The 17,706-nt window shown below is 42.0% G+C and overlaps 1 protein-coding gene across 2 annotated transcripts in view; it reads left to right on the top strand.

Annotated features, from left to right (window-relative positions):
• The window catches only part of ACOX1 (acyl-CoA oxidase 1), an 832,154-nt gene that overhangs the window by 811,672 nt on the left and 2,776 nt on the right, over positions 1–17,706 (top strand). The window lies entirely within an intron of this gene.

Below are 17,706 nucleotides of genomic sequence, written 5' to 3' on the forward strand. Positions count from 1 at the left end.
GCTCCCAGGAAACCTGACAGGTACTAAAGAGTCCCTGACTCTCACAATTTTTTTTCAAGAATCCTACTGCTGACCCAGAGGTCATCTCCCAATGACCTAAAGGAGTAAAAGCAACTACAGCTAAGAATCCCACCCCCTCGGACAGGGATTCCAGAGCGTTAGACAGATGGGGTAAAAAGTATACACCTCTGCAACTCTTGCCATTAGAGCATTAACTTGTCAGTTCCACAAGCTGAAATACCAGCAACATACTATGGAACTTATTAAACAAAAATTATCTACCTTCCCTGACTGTGCAGAAAATAAAGAATTACAGGAGCTTATGCATTCTGCAAGCCAAGTCAGCAAGCATATCCTGCAATGTGGGTTTGACGCCCTAGAAGCATTTTGCAGGGCAGCAGTCACAGTTTCTGTACTTAGAAGGCTTGCCTGGCTTAAGGAACACACCTTGCCAGACCATGGCAAATCAAAATTATTGGATGCACCTCTGAATAAAGACAATCTGGCACCAAAGCAGAAGAGGTTTTAAAAAAGATGGAAGAAAAAGCTAAGTCTATGCAGACAGTCAGACTTTTTGCAAGTACAGCCTCCAAGATTCAGTAGGCATTGCCCCTCAAAACATTGGTCCTTTCCAGCCCCCACAAGGCCACCTCAGACTAGACCTAGGGGAAGCAGAACCCCCCCCCCCCCAGACAACAGTCTCAGGGTATGCAGAGATCTAAGCAATGGAGTACCTCCACTTCTAACACAGGGAGTGCTAAGCTACCCCCTTATGGAAAGAATTCACAATGACTTCTCAACTCCTCCTCTCACCTCTGCCCAACTGCTCGTGCCCCTAGGAGGAAAACTTGCCTACCATGCAGAAAACTGGGCCTCCATCACCAAATCAATGGGACCTCAACATAGTATCCAAGGGGTAGAAATTTTATTTCCACACGCTGCCAATCCCAAAAGGGTTCCCAGGTCTTCCTCCAAACCAGTGGCCAGAGGCACAAAACCAAGTTCATTCCCTGCTCTCCATAAGGGCAAGTTAGCCTGTTCCTGCAGAACAGATAGGCCAAGGGTTTTATTCCAGACTTTTCTTGGTACACAGAAAAGAGGGGCACCTGGTGCCCAATCTTAGATCTATCCATTCTAAACACCTTCCTGGTGGTACCAGAATTCAGAATGCTCACCCTACAGCAGCTTTTCCCTATGCTGTCCAAAGATGCCTGGTTAGCCACCCTAGACCTAAAGGAGGGCCTATCTGCATATCCCAATCAGGAACTCCTGCAGGAAATATCTACGTTTTAGGGCAGGATCTATGCATTATCAGTTCTCTGCACTTCCCTTTGGCTTATCCACTGCTCCCAGAGTTTTCACAAAATGCCTGGCTCCAGCCATTGCCTTTTGCAGACAAAGAAATATTCAAATTTACCCCTACTTGGACGACTGCCTGATTCAGGCAGACAGTCAGGAAAAGCTGTTGCAGCACCTGACATTTGTAAAGGAACTTCTAACCTCACTGGGGTACACTATCAACGAAAAGAAATCCAAACTAGTCCCCAGTCAAAAAATTGTATTCCTGGGAGCAAGCTTGGATACAGCATCCCAGATGGCATTCCTTACTCCAGAAAAACAAGCCTTATCTGACAGGCTACTTCTCTCACATGGCCACCAGAACCCAGTTATCCACAAGGAAAATCCTGCAAGCTTTAGGGTTCATGGCCTCCTGCATTCTACTAATTCCATATGCCAGACTGCATATGAGGAAACATCAGTAGTACTTAAAAAGTCTTTGGTGCCAACATTTTCAGGACCTGGAAACTATCGTACCTATGATACCTTGTCTAAGGAAAGAGTTCCTTTGGTGGGCAGCAGCATGCAACCACAACAAGGGATTTCCCTTTACACAACCGCACGCCACCCAGACCCTAACCACATGTACAGCTGGACATCAGGTGCATTCATGGCCACTGGAGCCCAAATCAAATTCATCTGCACATCAACCAGAAAGAGATGCTAGCTGTTCAGCATGCTCTGACAGCTTTCAGAGCCCTAATCTCTCCGGGGCCTCTGCTATTCAAAACCAACAACACCACAGTGATGTGGTACATCAACAAGCAGGGGGGAACCCACTCTTACCCACTCTGCAGGCTAGCCATGATCCTTTGGAACACAGCCACAGCCATGCATATTCAACTTCAAGCCCAATTCCTGCCAGGCAACCAAAACTCTCTGGCAGACAACTTAAGCAGAATTCTCCTAAACCCACAGGAGTGGCAATTAAACAACAACACCTTTAGCCTTGTGACCCAGAAATGGGATACCCCGAAGGTGGACCTATTTGCCTCCCCCTACAACCACCAGCTCAACAAGTTCTGCACCAGAGAACCTAACAGCAAGGCCTGGAAAGTGGATGCCCTATCCTTCCACTGGGAAAACCTCTCAATCTATGCATTCCCCCCCTTCCTCTTCTTACAAGAGTACTACTCAAAATAAGGGAGGAGAGACCAAGGGCAATCCTGATTGCCCCAGACTGGCCACGCCAGCACTGGTACCCACTAGTGTGCAGTCTTTCTCCGTTGCCTCCATGGCACCTCCCTCAGATTCCAACTCTCCTGACTCAGCAGGAGGGAGAGTTCTTGCGTCCACAATTGCACACCCTGAACCTGGCAGCCTGGCTTATTCCTAGACTTCTCCTCCAGTGGCTAGCCTAAGCAAGCAGGTTCTGGATGTTATACATGAAGCCAGATGACTCAGTACTAGAAATTCCTATGCTGACAAGTGGAAAAGGTATTGTTCCTGGATTCAGACTAAAGGTGCTGACCCAGCACAGCCATCCTTACATCGCATCCTGGATTACCTAGCAGACCTACTCCATAGGGACCTTTCCTTCTCTTCCATTACAGTCCATGCCTCTGCCATGTCTGCACATTACAGCACTGAGCCACCTCTCTTCTCACACCCTCTCATCAAGCAGTTCCTGAGAGAGCCTAACAACTTAAGGCCACCAAGAAGAGCCCCTACCCCTGCTTGGGACCTTAACTTTATGTTGGAAAAGCTCACGCTATCCCCCTTTGAGCCTGCAGCTTCAGCAGAGTTAAAATTCCTCTCTTGGAAAACAGCTTTGCTTTTGGCCATCACTTCAGCTTAAAGAGTGTCTGAGCTACAAGCACTTATGGCTGTGGAACCCTTCATTATTTTTCATGCTGACAGGGTCTCCCTCAGGACTAACCCAACTTTCATGCCTAAAGTGGTGTCCAGTGTGGCTCTCAACCAATCTATTCATTTTCCCACCTTTTTCCCTAAACCTCACAATAAGGGGGAAAGGATCCTGCATTCTTTAGATGTGCCCAGACAGCTCAGATTCTACCTGGATTGGACTAAATCCTTTAGGAAATCTGACCAGTTACTAATCAGCCTTGCACCAGGGGCAGAGGGCAAGGCCATATCAAAACAAACCATCTCCAAATGGATAGCACACTGTATCCATTTCTGTTACAAACACCATGGAAAACTACCCCCACAAGGGTCAGAACACATTCCACCAGGGCAACTTCAACCTCTACAGCCTATCTCAGAGGGGTCCCTACCAGGGACATCCTAGAAGCTGCAACATGGAGTTCTGTTCATACCTTCACCAAGCATTACCACCTGCCTATCTTTTCCAAATCCAGGGCAGGCTTTGCAACCGCAGTCCTGCAGGGCATACTAGCCAGCCCCATCTCTTCTTGACTGCCTCCACCCATTCTTCAGCTTTGGGAATCAACCCAAGTGTGATGACTGCAACAGTGAAACACGAAGAACACAGTACAGTTGTGTACACTTACCGTAAATGTAGATGTTCGAGTGTATTCACTGTTGCAGTCCTGGTTTCCCACCCTCCATTCCCCTTGTCCCTCTCTCTCTCTCTCTCTCTGTCTTTCTCTTCTTCACTCCTTACAGGGCTATTGGTATTTACTTTCTACTGGTGGTGTTATTCCACCATAACTTAGATCCCTATTTGGGGCAAGAAAAACTGATGTAATAGCGTCAGCTGCCTGTTTTTATACAACTGACGACCTGACATCAGTCCTGGAGCGACGGCAACCAACACAGAAATACTAAGCCTCTGGTATTTGGGCCGACTGAGGGCTACCCCTGGCAGGATAACCCAAGTGTGATGACTACAACAGTGAATACACTCGAACATTTACATTTATGGTAAGTGTACACAACTGTACTAAAGTGACTGTTTGTGGGGATAGCTAAGGAAAGACTGGACAGATAAAATGTTGTGCACTTTACAGAATCCATTTTGAGACACCTAAACTCTTAAAGAATATATAATTTATGGTTATATATGTAATCATACCTAATATGTGTTGAAGTGCAATACAGCAAATACTTAGATGTCTATGGTTAGATCATTGGTTAGTAATGTTTTATGTAGTTGTTTGTTACTTTGAGTTGATATAATGTATGTACATATTACAGTGTTAGATTCCGCTGTTTAAGTGATTATGCCATAAGAAGTGAGGCTGTTGAAATGTAGCTTCAGTACTTTTAGCCATTTTGTATGAAGAATTAATATTTGAGTTCTTTTAAGAGTAATTCTTTTATTTTGATTTTAAAAGAAATGACGTTTGTTTCATTTCTGTTTTACTTGGGATTTTAGCCTTAGCAGCAAACTTTGTTTTTTTTTTTTTTTTTTTTTTTTATTCTCTTTTGCAATTTTACATTTTTGTGTTACTGTCAGTTAAAACCTTTCTCCATGTATGCATTTTATAATGTTGATTGATGACTGCCATATAGAAGGCAATGAGATGTGCTTGCAAAGATCGGTAATGGAATTATGTTGCTGCCGCTTACTTCTACCCTGTGGGTACTGCCCTTTTATTCTTACAGTTGTATGTAGTCCTGTAAATGGACCTTGTGTTGGAGTTGTATTTTTAGAATATAAGTTTTTATGACTTATCTGATGGGGAGAGCAGCTGCCAGATACTGTCTCTGCATAGAATGCAGACTTAGCAAATACTGTCTGAAGTATCTGAAATGGAAGTATGTGTATGAGGTACTGTACAGATGATTTGGGATGTATGGTTTTATGAATGTTTAGGCAAACATTTGATGAGTTTGAACCTGTGGGCCCTGGACAGAATATATACATGCCCATGTAATTCCCCAAGCATTTTATAGGCATGAGCAAGTTTTAGAAAGTGATTTAATTTTTTAATTTGTTAGTCTCTCCCTCTCTCTCTCTGTCACACTCTGTGTCAGTCCCTATGAGGCACTTTATTTTACTAATAAAATGTTAGGTTGCGGAGGTGTAAGAGAAGTTCTCCGACATTGGAACAGTTTATGCTACACTGCTGTTACAAGCTGTTAATGAGGGACAAACTGAAGTTTATTTCATCAGTTAAACAAAAAAAGAGAATTCACCTAACGAGTAAATTGACTACCAAAGACATAAAATATAAGTATAGCAACAACCATACGAACAACAGTCAGATGCATGTCAACCATGAAAGCTTTAAAAACTTAAAAATCAGATGCTTTTGCAGGTGATGATCCCACATGCTTTATCTATTCTTGTGAGCTGGTAATGTAGGAAGGCACAGGATTAGTACTACGTGAATTTAATAATGTGATTGAAGTGTTTTTATTGGTTTATTTTAAAAAGTGAGTAGCTGATGTCATCTGTTTAAATGTTTGCTTTTGCTTTTGTGAGTTATATGGTCTGAAGAAGCCACTTGTAGTGGTGAAAGTGCTTACCTACTCGCATCTGTTTATTAAAGTTTTTAAAGCTTTTATGGTTGCCATGCGTCTGACTGTTGTTTGTTTGGTTGTTATTTCATCAATTCATTTAGCAGTAAGCAGGATGAAAATTTCATTCAAGAAGATGGTGTTACTAATGCTATATTAACTACAGTTATCTTTAAACTGTTACCTACTTAGAAATACTTTACTTCTGGACATCCACTGTGTTTCAGATGCTTGTGCAGTAAAACTTCAAGGGCTTTTAGCTTCAGATTTGATGAGGTAAAATAGATCCTTCTCAAAAAAAGTATGCAGTTAGAACTCATCTGATTGAAGGTTGCTGGAACAGGGCTCATTTTTAAGTTTTTTTATTGGTTCATTTGTTTAGATCAGTTTGCACTTGCTTGCTACACAAGCACCGCGTTTGCGGATCGCGCACTGCCGCACAGCAGTGGGCACCATTGGTGGTTATAGATGCAAACACTTTTGCCTGCAAATTTTCCCTTAGTACTCTGCTGATGCTCTATCAGTGAGTTCTTGTGATTGTCCCAAACTAGGAAAAAACAGCAGCAATAAACCGACTAATGCTCCACAAAAAGAATAAATCCACGAACTTGCAAGCAAGTAATGCAAACTTTTTATTCCATAAAGCGCTTTTCATCTGGCTGGATAGCTATACTTCTTCAGATGCAGTTAAATATTCAAAACACAGTATATAACATGAACATCAGTCAGCTGATCCGCCCTACTAATTAGAACAGCTGATCAACACCAACCAATGCATATACATACCCCTCACAGCCTAAGCCAAAATGCCTTAAACACACATACCATGAATTATATCTACTTCTAGATTAATTAAAACCTACTAACATATTTATTAATTTAAATCATAATTTATATATCTATAAATATTCTAAAAACATTCTAAAAACTTATAAAATACTTAATATATTATATGTAAAGTATAGAAGTCAGAAACCATACCTATAAATGAGTTTCTGGCTTTAATTATGTACATACTCCAAAAAACATGTCATTTTAACAAACTGAAACAGTTAAACTAATGATGCATAACTCAAACATCTCTCCTACTGGGACAACTCTATTTAGTAAAATAATATAATATAATATGCATAACATGTAAAATTCATAAAATGTTTGCTATGCAAAATAATATGAGTTATGCATCATTAGTTTTACTGTTCTAATTAGTAGGGCGGATCAGCTGACTGATGTTCATGTTATATACTGTGTTTTGAATATTTAATTGCATCTGAAGAAGTCTAGCTATCCAGCCAGACGAAAAGCGCTTTATAGAATAAAAAGTTTGCATTACTAGCTTGCAAGTTCGTGGATTTATTATTTTTGTGGAGCATTAGATTGTTCCAAACTGACAGGTGATACATTCAGTGAAGCTCCTGAGGTACCAACACAGATCCTACCCACTAGCCCTTTGTATTTTTTGTCCACTTCTACTGTCCTCTACTTTACCTGCTCCTTCCTGTCCTCTCCTTGTTTACTGACCACATCAACTTACCTACCATTATGGATGGACAATTTCCCACAGTTTCACCAGCCAGCCTGGTTGACATGGGAATCCTGAGGCAATGTAGCAATTGCTTCATGTACACTGACAACCGACTTCTTCTAGTTCACACAAATTCATTATGTGAGAGATGCATCTATATCTAGAATCCAGGCTCTCTTGCTCACCTGTCAGTTCATCTGATACCAAGCAGGTTGTCAGCATGCAAACCTCACCCTCCTGCACCTACCAAACCAACAACGCATAAATCACCATATGTGGAGGTCCTTACAAGAAGCTTACCTAAACATCAGAGACCTCCCAAACACAAGCACAAGCATGTTTCACGTAATACATCTTCTGCAGAACATAGTACGCATAATATGTCACACACCAGTGTCTCACCAGCCAAGCCACTGAGGCATCACACAAAAAGAAACATCCTAGTCATAGGTGGCTCAACTGTGAAACACACAGTTGTCCTTCTCACCAGGTTGGATAAGGAATAGGTCATGGTCAGCTGTCTGTCAGGTGCCAGGATCCGCCACATCACACATGCACGCCAGTCTATCAACAACAGGTACTGTTATGTTGGTGTGAACTAGTTGAGACTTACCTCGCTGGACTATATGAAGAGAGATATGACTGAGCTCTCTGATTATGTGTCTTAGGCAGGTATGTCCCTAGCCCTTAAGCAGCATTTTACCTTCACCTGGGATGATACCTCAATGCAAACAAAAAATGGTTGACTTCAACAGTTGGCTTAGTTTCTCATGTCATTCAAAGAGAGTCCAGTATCTGTCAGCCTGGGGTGACATGGTCAACAGACCTCAATACTTTGCCAGAGATGGTCTTCATCTGTCGCTCCTGAGATTCCAGGTATTGGCTAAGGCTCTTGCCATCCCTGTAGTGCCTTTTTTTAAGCAATGTCACAAGAACAAAATTCCCAATGTAAAAATTTATTTATTTATTTATTTCAGTTTGATTACCGGGGAAGTCCACTGGGCCAGGAAGTACCCATTTTCAGTGGAGGCCCGGGGAGAAAAGCTCCAAAAACAATATAATCAAGGTTACATACAATAATGGATGATAATACAATGTCACAAACAGTTAGGAATATGTGAGATGCAGTAGTAGGCAATACAGAAAGGATTACATAAAATACAATCATAAAAGTACAATGTCCAAGATGTAGAGTCTGCAAAGAAAAAAGGTAAAACTTTTTTTTTTTTTGCTACATATGAACAGTATTTACATACTGACAGTATTTACATACTTACAGTCAACTGAAAGTCAGCTATAACCATATAGGGGGAACATAGAATGAAATTAAGAGAGTATATAGTAGATTGGTGCTTGAGAATAGAGGTCAAGGTGGAAAACGTTTCTAGGATTTATACTGGGTGAAAGCAAGGACATTTCCATTTGGAGGATAAGTGTAAGAAAAGATGGGTCTTGAAAGAGAGTTAGGGATGGTCCTAAGAGAAGGTGGGAGGGAGTTCCATTTTCTACCAAGAGAGAAGGAGAGTAGGAGCTGGCCAGCAGGATGCTTAGGTTTGTGAATGGAGATTAGGTTTTGGTGTTCAGATCTCAGAGATCGGTTAGGGATGTAAGGGGGAAGGATGTTAGATAAGGCAGGGCATTTTTCTGGATAAAATATTAATTTGTGAGCGGTAGTTAGTTGGAGATAGTCAAGGTAGTTAGGGAGTTCTAACCAGTTTAGAGATTGTAGGGCATGGCAGTGGTGAGTACAGGTTTTGGATTTGGTGGCAAATTTAGAGATCTTATTATAGCAAGCTTGAGTTTTGAGGTGTTGGAAGCAGAAAGATTAGTTAGAAGTGGGGCACCATAAAGGAGAGAAGGGAGGAGGTAGGTGATGGCTAAGGTATGCCTAGAGGAGTTAGAAAGAAATTGATTATTCCTGTAGAGCATACCTAATTTTTGGTGGATTTTCTTTGTTTTGTTGAATGTGGAGATCAAATTTGAGCTGTTCATCAATGGTGATGCCAAGGAGTTTTGCGGAAGGGACCACTTCTATAGGAGTGTTGGTTAGGCTTTGGACATTGAACGAGTTTTTGTTAAAGGAAGATGCCTTGGTAGGAAGGAAAATTTGTATTTTAGATTTATTGAAGTTAAGGGAGAGATGGTTTTGGTGCATCCACTTTTCAGTAGTGGAGAAAGCTTTTTGAGTTTTGGACAGAAGTTCAGAAGGGTTTGAGGCAGAACAAACTAGGGTGGAGTCATCAGCGTATTGGATGACTGTAGTGTCAGGGAGGGCAGTGTGAAGGTTATTTATAAAGATGTTGAAAAGCAGGGGTCCAAGGATGGACCCCTGAGGAACGCCGGTGGGTGTGGGTAAGAAGGAAGAGGTGGAGGCTTTCTATCTGACAGCCTGAGATCTGTCTGAAAGGTAACTGGAGAACCAGGATAGAGTGTTGGGGGAGAGATTAAGGTTGGAGAGATGGAAGAGAAGATGTTTATGGGAGATGGTGTCGAAGGCTTTGGAAAGATCTAGCAGAATAGTTGATACAAGAAGTCCGGTATCTTGGGCTTGATTGATAGTTTCTAGGAAGGCTAGTAGGGCAGTTATGGTGCTGTGGCCGGGACGGAAACCATGCTGGGTGGGTGTGAGTAGCTGATTCTGAGTTAAGTAGGGAAAAAGTTGGTGGTGGATGCATTTTTCTAGGATTTTAGATAGTGGGGAGAGTAGGGCAATGGGGCGGAAGTTAGAAATGGAGGTGTTTTTGCCTCCTTTGTGAAGAGGAAGAATGTAGGCAGAACGCCAAAGTTTGGGTACATAAGACTCTTTGAAGGATCGGTTGATCAGGATACTAGTTGGGAGAGCAATACCTTCAGCAGCATATTTGAGGAAAGAGGGGGGAATGTTGTCAGGGGCATTAGAGCATGGCTTTAGTTTAGATAAGAGTTTTTTTATATACATTGTGGAAACTGGTTTGAGCTGGAACATGGAGAGATGGCTATTAGGGATGTTGGAGGTGGGGTTGAGGAAGTTGGGAGGATTTTTGTCTGGAAAAGTTTTGGTTAGCTTAGCTATAGAGTCTGTAAAGAAGGTATTAAAGTGAGTGCTCAGTTCCTTGTCAGTTAAATTTGGATCAGGGCAGGGGTTATTTCTTGACCCTGGATGGAGAAGAGAGTTAACAGATTTCCAGAATCTGAAACTTCCAAAAAGTTTTGGTTAGCTTAGCTATAGAGTCTGTAAAGAAGGTATTAAAGTGAGTGCTCAGTTCCTTGTCAGTTAAATTTGGATCAGGGCAGGGGTTATTTCTTGACCCTGGATGGAGAAGAGAGTTAACAGATTTCCAGAATTCTTTTGGGTTTTTAGTATGGTTGGATTGAAGTTTATTATAGTAGATTTTTTTATCTGAGGTGATTAACTTTTTTACTTGGTTTCGGAGTTGGGTGTATTGGAGCCAGGCAGTAGGCAGTTTAGTTTTTTTATAAAGTTTCCAGGATTTGTCTCTGAGATGCATGGAATTTTTAGTCTCTTTGGTAAGCCAAGGAGCAGAATTGGTTTTGATTCGCTTGTTTCTTAGGGGGGCTTGGGAGTTGAGCGTGTTTAGGAAGATAGAGTTAAAGTGCTCTACAGCATTGTCAAGGGGGAGAGAGTTTAGGATTTGCCAGTTGATTTGCTTAAAAATGTTAGAGAAAGTTGTGGGGTCGAAGTTGCTAAGGTTACGGGTTTGAATGTAATGATGTTGGTATTGGGAGGAGTTAGTAGAGCGATGGATGTATGCAGGGAGATGGTCGCTGAAGGTGTTAGGGGAAGTACCAGAGAGAGAGATTTTGTTTGGATGAGAGACTAAGATCCAATCTAAGATGGACCCTGGGGGGTGGATTTTGTTAGGATGGGTGGTAGAATGTATTACTTGGGTGAAGTTGTAGAGGTTAATAGCTAAGGAGGGGGTGGGTGTGTTGATTTTATTCCAGTCGATGTTAACATCGCCAAGAATGAAGGTTTCATACTTTATTTCAGATGAGGCCCAGTGAAGAATATTTTCTAGGGTTGAGATATTGTTGCCTGGAGGAATATATAAGGAAATAATGCAGATGTTTTTATGTTTATTAAGTCGAAGTAGTCCTGCTGTTATTTCAGTGTTTTTATAATGTGGGGTTGGGATTTGCAGGGGGATTAGGGATAGAAGGTTAGAGTAGATAAGGGCAGAGCCTCCACCTTTTTTGTTTAAGCGGTCACTCCTGAAGATGTGGAAACCTGGAGGAAGGATTTCAGAATCAGAGATATGTGGTTTTAGTCAAGTTTCAGAGATGGCTAAGATATCAGGTTGGTTGAGGTTGATCCAAGCATGAACATGGTGGATTTTGTTGTTGAGGCTCTGGGCATTGATAGTGAAGATTTTAAGGGTGTTATGAGAGAGAGATGAAGAAGAAGGAGAATGGGGGAGAAGTTTGGTTAAAGTAGGGGAGGAAGAGGAAGAAGAGATTGAGTTGCTAGGAGTGAGGCAAGGGCCAGGGTTAGGATGTATGTCTCCAGATAAGGCTAGGATATTACAAGAGATAAGTTTTAGCCTTTTGAGTTTGGATTGAAGGGAGATGTTTGGGGAGAGTGGAGGTGTAAGAGAGGATCTTTTAGAAGAGGTAGAGAATAGTTTGAGCTGGAAAAGGTGTAGAAGGTTTAGAGGGGTAAGGGAGGGGAAAATGGAGTGAAAATGTGAGAGTAGAAAAGGTTGTGGATGAGTAAGTGGTGTAGTTTGAAAAGACGGTATATAAGGGGGGGCTTTAGACGAGTATGAAGTAGCATGATAGATGGGAATTAGTAAGATAAGTAGGGACCAAGGGAGTATGTAGGAAAAGAGGGTTGTGGAGGGCATATTTGGAATGGGTGAGAAGAAGGAAGTGAGAAAAATAGGAAATGAAGTTTCAAGCTTAGAGAAAGGAGAGGAGAAAGTGAGTGGTAAGGGGGAGTAAGAGTGGAATAGGAGAGGGGAAGATTAAGTGAGATGAGAAGGGGAGGAGTAAGAGAAAAGGGAGGAGTAGGAGGAGAAAATTATAGAGTGGTTGGGATTGGCTACCAACCTCAAGGTTATGCTGCTAAACACTAGGAGTCTAAACCAGAAACTGCACTTACTGGACGCAGTCTTCACCCTGGAAGATGCTGACATTTGTGCAGTCACTGAGACCTGGTTTAAGGCAACATTGAGCACCCCAAATACCAGGATACTTTTCCTTCCACACATTCAGACCACAAACTAAAGGAGGTGGTGTATCAGTATTCATTAAAGATAAATACACCTCTAGATTGGTTAAACAGCACGATTCCCTTGAATTACTTCAAGTGCAGTTGACTGTAGGTAAGACCCATCTTCAGGTTATTGACAGCTATAGGACCCCCTCCACGAATCAGGACATCCACTTAGCCTACTTGGATCTATTTGAGTCAATCAAGATACAGACAAACACCCTGGTTTTGATTGACTTTAATTACTTCCCCATAGACTGGGTAAATTATACATGTTCTAACTCACTTGCCCAAAGATTCTTGGACTTCATTAACTCCAGTGCCCTGGACCAGTTGATTGAAACACCCATAAGGGGCTCAAACATCCTGGACCTGGTGCTCACCAACATGGGGGACCACTGTACCACCCCAAATGTGTGGGCATATCTGGTGAGATCTGACCACAAGTCAGTCTCGCTAGAAGTAACTATAACACAAGGACCCCCACCTTAGCAAAAGCTAGACTCAAAAACTTCTCCAAGGCCAGTTGAAACCTCTTATGTAACAGCATAAATAACTTCATAGCCACTCCCCCCACTGATGGATGTGCTGAGTTATACACCAGTGCTTTATACAAGCACATGTATAATTGTATTGCCTCTACTGTAACTGATAGAACCAAAGAAAGATCTTCAGGGAAAAATAAATCTGCCTGCTGGACAACTACCACTAATAGGCTGTACAATAGGAGAAAGAAAGTGCTTTCTAAGAGTAGGAAGGAACGGTCTAAAAACTGGAAACACTTCCTCCTCAACTTAAACCAACAAATAAGATTCCTAGTAACGCCCTCCATAGCTAGCTATGAATCCAAATTAGCTTCCCTAACTAAGGATAACCACAAGGCGTTCTTTAGTTACATCCATAACCTCAAAGGTAAGGCCCAGATTTGCACTGAACGCTTAGATAATGGTGCTACATATATAGAACCTGTGGATATAGCAAACATGCTGGCTGGCAGGTTCAGTGATAACTTCACTCCCCTGTTCCTGCCACATATACCTCAAAGCATCCCTGACACCTGTCCCCCATCTAGTATCTCTAATAAGCAGGTGTTAAATGCCCTCTCCAGTGCCAAAAACACCGGTTTAAAACGGGAATTAGCATAAACATTGGGCACGTTTTTCAGTCACAGCCTAAGCACTGGCTTTGTCCTAGCAGAATGGAAAACAGCTACTGTTATCCCTTTGCAAAAGAGGGGTGCATTCATGGACCCCAGGAACTATAGACCCATTAGCCTGACCAGCCTTGGAACAAATCATCATGGATCTTATTAACAAAGATATAGGAAGTCTCCAAATGCTTGACCCCACCCAGTTTGGCTTTGTGCCTTTTAAACTTGGTGGCCTTCTTTAAGGCAGTCATCAAAGCCCTAGACAATGGAAAATCTGTGCATACAGCTTACTTAGACTTGGCCAAGGCCTTTGACACAATACCCCACTCAGGCATCATTTATAGTCACTCAGCTGGGTATCTACCATTTATTGTTAGGTGGATTCCAAACTGATACAACTCGTACAGTCAAAATAGGGGACTCCATCTCCTCCAGCAGACCTGTAACCAGTGGTGTTCCACAGGGATCGGTTCTGGAACCCCTACTGTTCAGAATCTACTTCTCCGAACTGCAGGGTAAAACTAAAGGACTGTGGCTGACAGAGTTTGCTGATGACTGCAAACTGGAAGCAATCATTGAAACCCCTAGCAGTGTCAACATCCTGCAAGAAGGTCTTATGCAGACTAATGACTGGTACCAAAGCTATGGTCTTAAACTTAATGAAAAAAAATGCACTATCATCCCTTCAGCAGTGGTGATGTTCCTGCAGACTACCACATCAATAACAGTACCCTAAGCACACAGTCAGTGGTGAGAGATCTGGGCACACAGGTTGACAGCAACCTTAACTTTGATCACCATGTCTCCACAGTGGTAAGAAGGGCATTTTATATTGCTCATCTCATAAGTAAGGGCATTGCCTCCAGAAAAAAGAGGTTATAACCCCCCCCCGTACTCTTCCCTCATCAGGCTAGTAATAGAGTGCAACTCTCCTTTTGGTATGTTCCTTTCCAAACATCTGCAGCAATTGGAATGGCAAGAAAGGTTCCTTACAAAGAAAATTCAGGGTCTTCAAGATCTGTTTTATGTGGACAGATTGAAATCATTGTCACTTTACTCTGTGTCGTACAGACTTCTCGGAAGCGACCTGTGCCTTGCATACAGAGCAATCTCTGACCCAGCTTTAATGGAAATGCTGTACATTCACAAGTCAAATGGCTCATGGGTCACTCGTTCAAAGGAACTTAACCTGGTATGTGATATCAACAGAACTTGCTGGAGAGACAGATTTGTCTTACAGAGGTTGCCCTAGTTTTGGAACAAGCTTCCTATTCATGTTAAACAAAGCCCCTCATTGGCCCTGTTTAAGCATAATTTGGATGATTAGATGGGTAATTGGAAATTCACCCTGGGAGTTCCACCTGTGTCCCTCTTAGACAGGAGCAATAGATGCTGATTTTAGTGTCTGCTTGAACCAGACATGCTTGGCAACATGGGTTGAACTTGGCTATGCTTGTTAAGGTCCTGGGGCCATTAGCCTAGTAACCACTATTGATTATTATTGTGATGATAGGAGGTATCATATGCCAGCACAGTTAATTGGAATTTTGTAAATAATTATATGTCATTTGTATATGAGACTGATTTGTACAGTTGTTTATGCTGAAAATGTTATTTGTGAGGTTTGCTTGTATTAAAACGTATCAATAGTGCGCCCTGCTGGAAGGAAAAGAAATGTGCATGTATTATTATAACTGATTGAAATGTATACATTGTAATGGCATACACTGGAAGTGAAGAGGTTAATTTTAATCCACCTGACTTTGCAAAATATTCTTGAAATTAAATTACTTTATGGGTTAAGCCATAAAGATGTTATCCCACAGTTTTGAATGGAGCCAGAGACGTGATGTCTGTACAAGAGAATAGTTGGCAGTTCCTGTAGGAAGAGTGAAATGATTTTATGTTTTTATGACTTCCAGGAGATCTGAGCAAAGCTCTATCTGTGTGTATGGTAACACATAGGTGCTAAAATCCTGTCAGCTTCTAGTGTTGGTGATAGCATGGGAAACAGAGTAAGATGACCAGATGTGTGTGATGTCATTCTATAAGCCAAGAATAATATTTAGATATTAGTAGGAGTTTGCTCTGAGCATTTTGAATTCTGCCTTGGATCTGCTCTGAGCATTTTGAATTCTGCCTTGAATCTGACAACAAGGACCACTCACCCGCATTATCTTGCCTTGCTCCATTCAGTAAGTAACTTAACTAGGAACAGTAATTATTTTAGTCAGTCAGGAATAGGTAGTGAGGTTAGCTAAGTATTGTTTTTCTGTAGCTGTGTGAAACTTGTCATCTGTGTTATTTGTAATATTCCCTGTGACTGAAAATCTGGTGTTTATATAGATATTTAGTAGTTTATTATTCTTTTATTATTTATTATTAAATATATTTAAACTTTTCATTGTGGTTGGTCCTTTTTAGAAAATGTTTGTTTTAGAGTATTTGCACATACTTACTTGGTGATAACTTTGGCCACTCATGAAAGCCTGGCTGTTTGGTCAACATTACCTTAATATTATTTTCACTCCGTATAATTGGATACCCTTTTAAGAGCATTATAGTCACTGACTGGTGACAGTGAATCTACCTTATAGTCTGGGCAAAGTTGGTAGAGGGGGTAGTCTGTGCCAGCCTTTCCCATTTTGTGTGTGTGTGTGTGTGTGTGTATAAGCCCTTTGAAAATTAAATCTCAAATAGTGTGTGTGTCATCTACTTGGGGCAGGGACATGAAGCACTGGTTTCACAGAGAGGGTACTGGAGGACTTGGCTTAGGACCTAACCCTAGGACAGTTTTAGTGGGGAGTCTTACTGGGGACTGGAAGGGAGATGGATAGAGGAATCCAGACCCCAGGCTGACTGTGTTCCTTGTGTGCTCTTAAGGGAAATTATGCTTGATGCAGAGAGGTCTGCATCTGGAAATACTGAGTGTATCCATTTGTATTCCAAGTGAACGTCCCTCTCCAGTGTCAGTGGTGAGGATTCAGGATCCTTGATTACTGACCCAGCGTGGGGATACCACAGCTGGTTCATAATTTTGATTCACTGCTTACTGGAAAACAATGTTTAAAACTACAAGTTTAAAATGCGTGCTAACAAATCTTACTGTGTTAAACAAGAAATATAATTTAAAACAGTGAGGAAGGAGAACACCTGTATTTATGCATGGTCCTAAAATGTGTGCAGGGGGCCTTCCTCTTCTTCTTCTTCTCCTCTTAGCTGTTTCTGTTAGCAGTCACCACAGCAGTCTTCTGTTTCCATTTCTTCCTGTCCTCTGCATCTTGCTCTCTCACACCAACCACCTGCATGTCTTCTTTCACCACCTCCATAAAACTTATCTTAGGCCTTCCTCTTTTCCTGTTACCTGGCAGCTCCATCCTTAGATTCCTTCTCCCAATATACCCAGCATCTCGCCTCAGCACATGTCCAAACCAATGCAATCTCACCTCTCTGGCTTTCTCTCTTAACCGTCCAACCTGAGCTGACCCTCTAATATACTGATTTCTAATCTTGTCCATCCTTGTCACACCCAGTGCAAATCTTAACATATTTAACTCTGCCACCTCCAGCTCTGACTCCTGTCTTTTTGTCAGTGCCACCATATCCAAACCGTATAACATAGCTGGTCTTACTACCCTACTGCAGACCTTCCCTTTCACTCTTACTGGTACCCTTCTGCCACCAATCACTCCTGACACTCTTCTCTTCTTCACCTCTCTTCCACGCTCACGATTACTCTGAACTGATGATCCCAAGTATTTAAACTCGGCCACCTTCACCAACTCTAATCCTTGCATCCTCACCATTCCTCTATCCTCCCTCTTATACACACACTTATATTCTGTCGTAGTCCTTCTGACCTTCATTCCTGTCCTCTCTAGAGCATGTCTCCACCTCATCCCCTCAACCTGTTCCCTACTCTCACTACAGATCACAATGTCTTCTGCAGACATCATAGTCCATGGGGCCTCCTGTCTGATCTCATCTGTCAACCTGTCCATCACCATTGCAAATAAGAAAGGGCTCAGAGCTGATGCATGATATAATCCCACCTCCACCTTGTACACATGGGGGCCTGTGGTTTGAAAACAG

Source organism: Protopterus annectens, chromosome 12.part0, assembly GCF_019279795.1.
Source record: "Protopterus annectens isolate FY-2018-M chromosome 12.part0, PAN1.0, whole genome shotgun sequence".
NCBI classification, from domain to species: Eukaryota; Metazoa; Chordata; order Ceratodontiformes; family Protopteridae; genus Protopterus; species Protopterus annectens.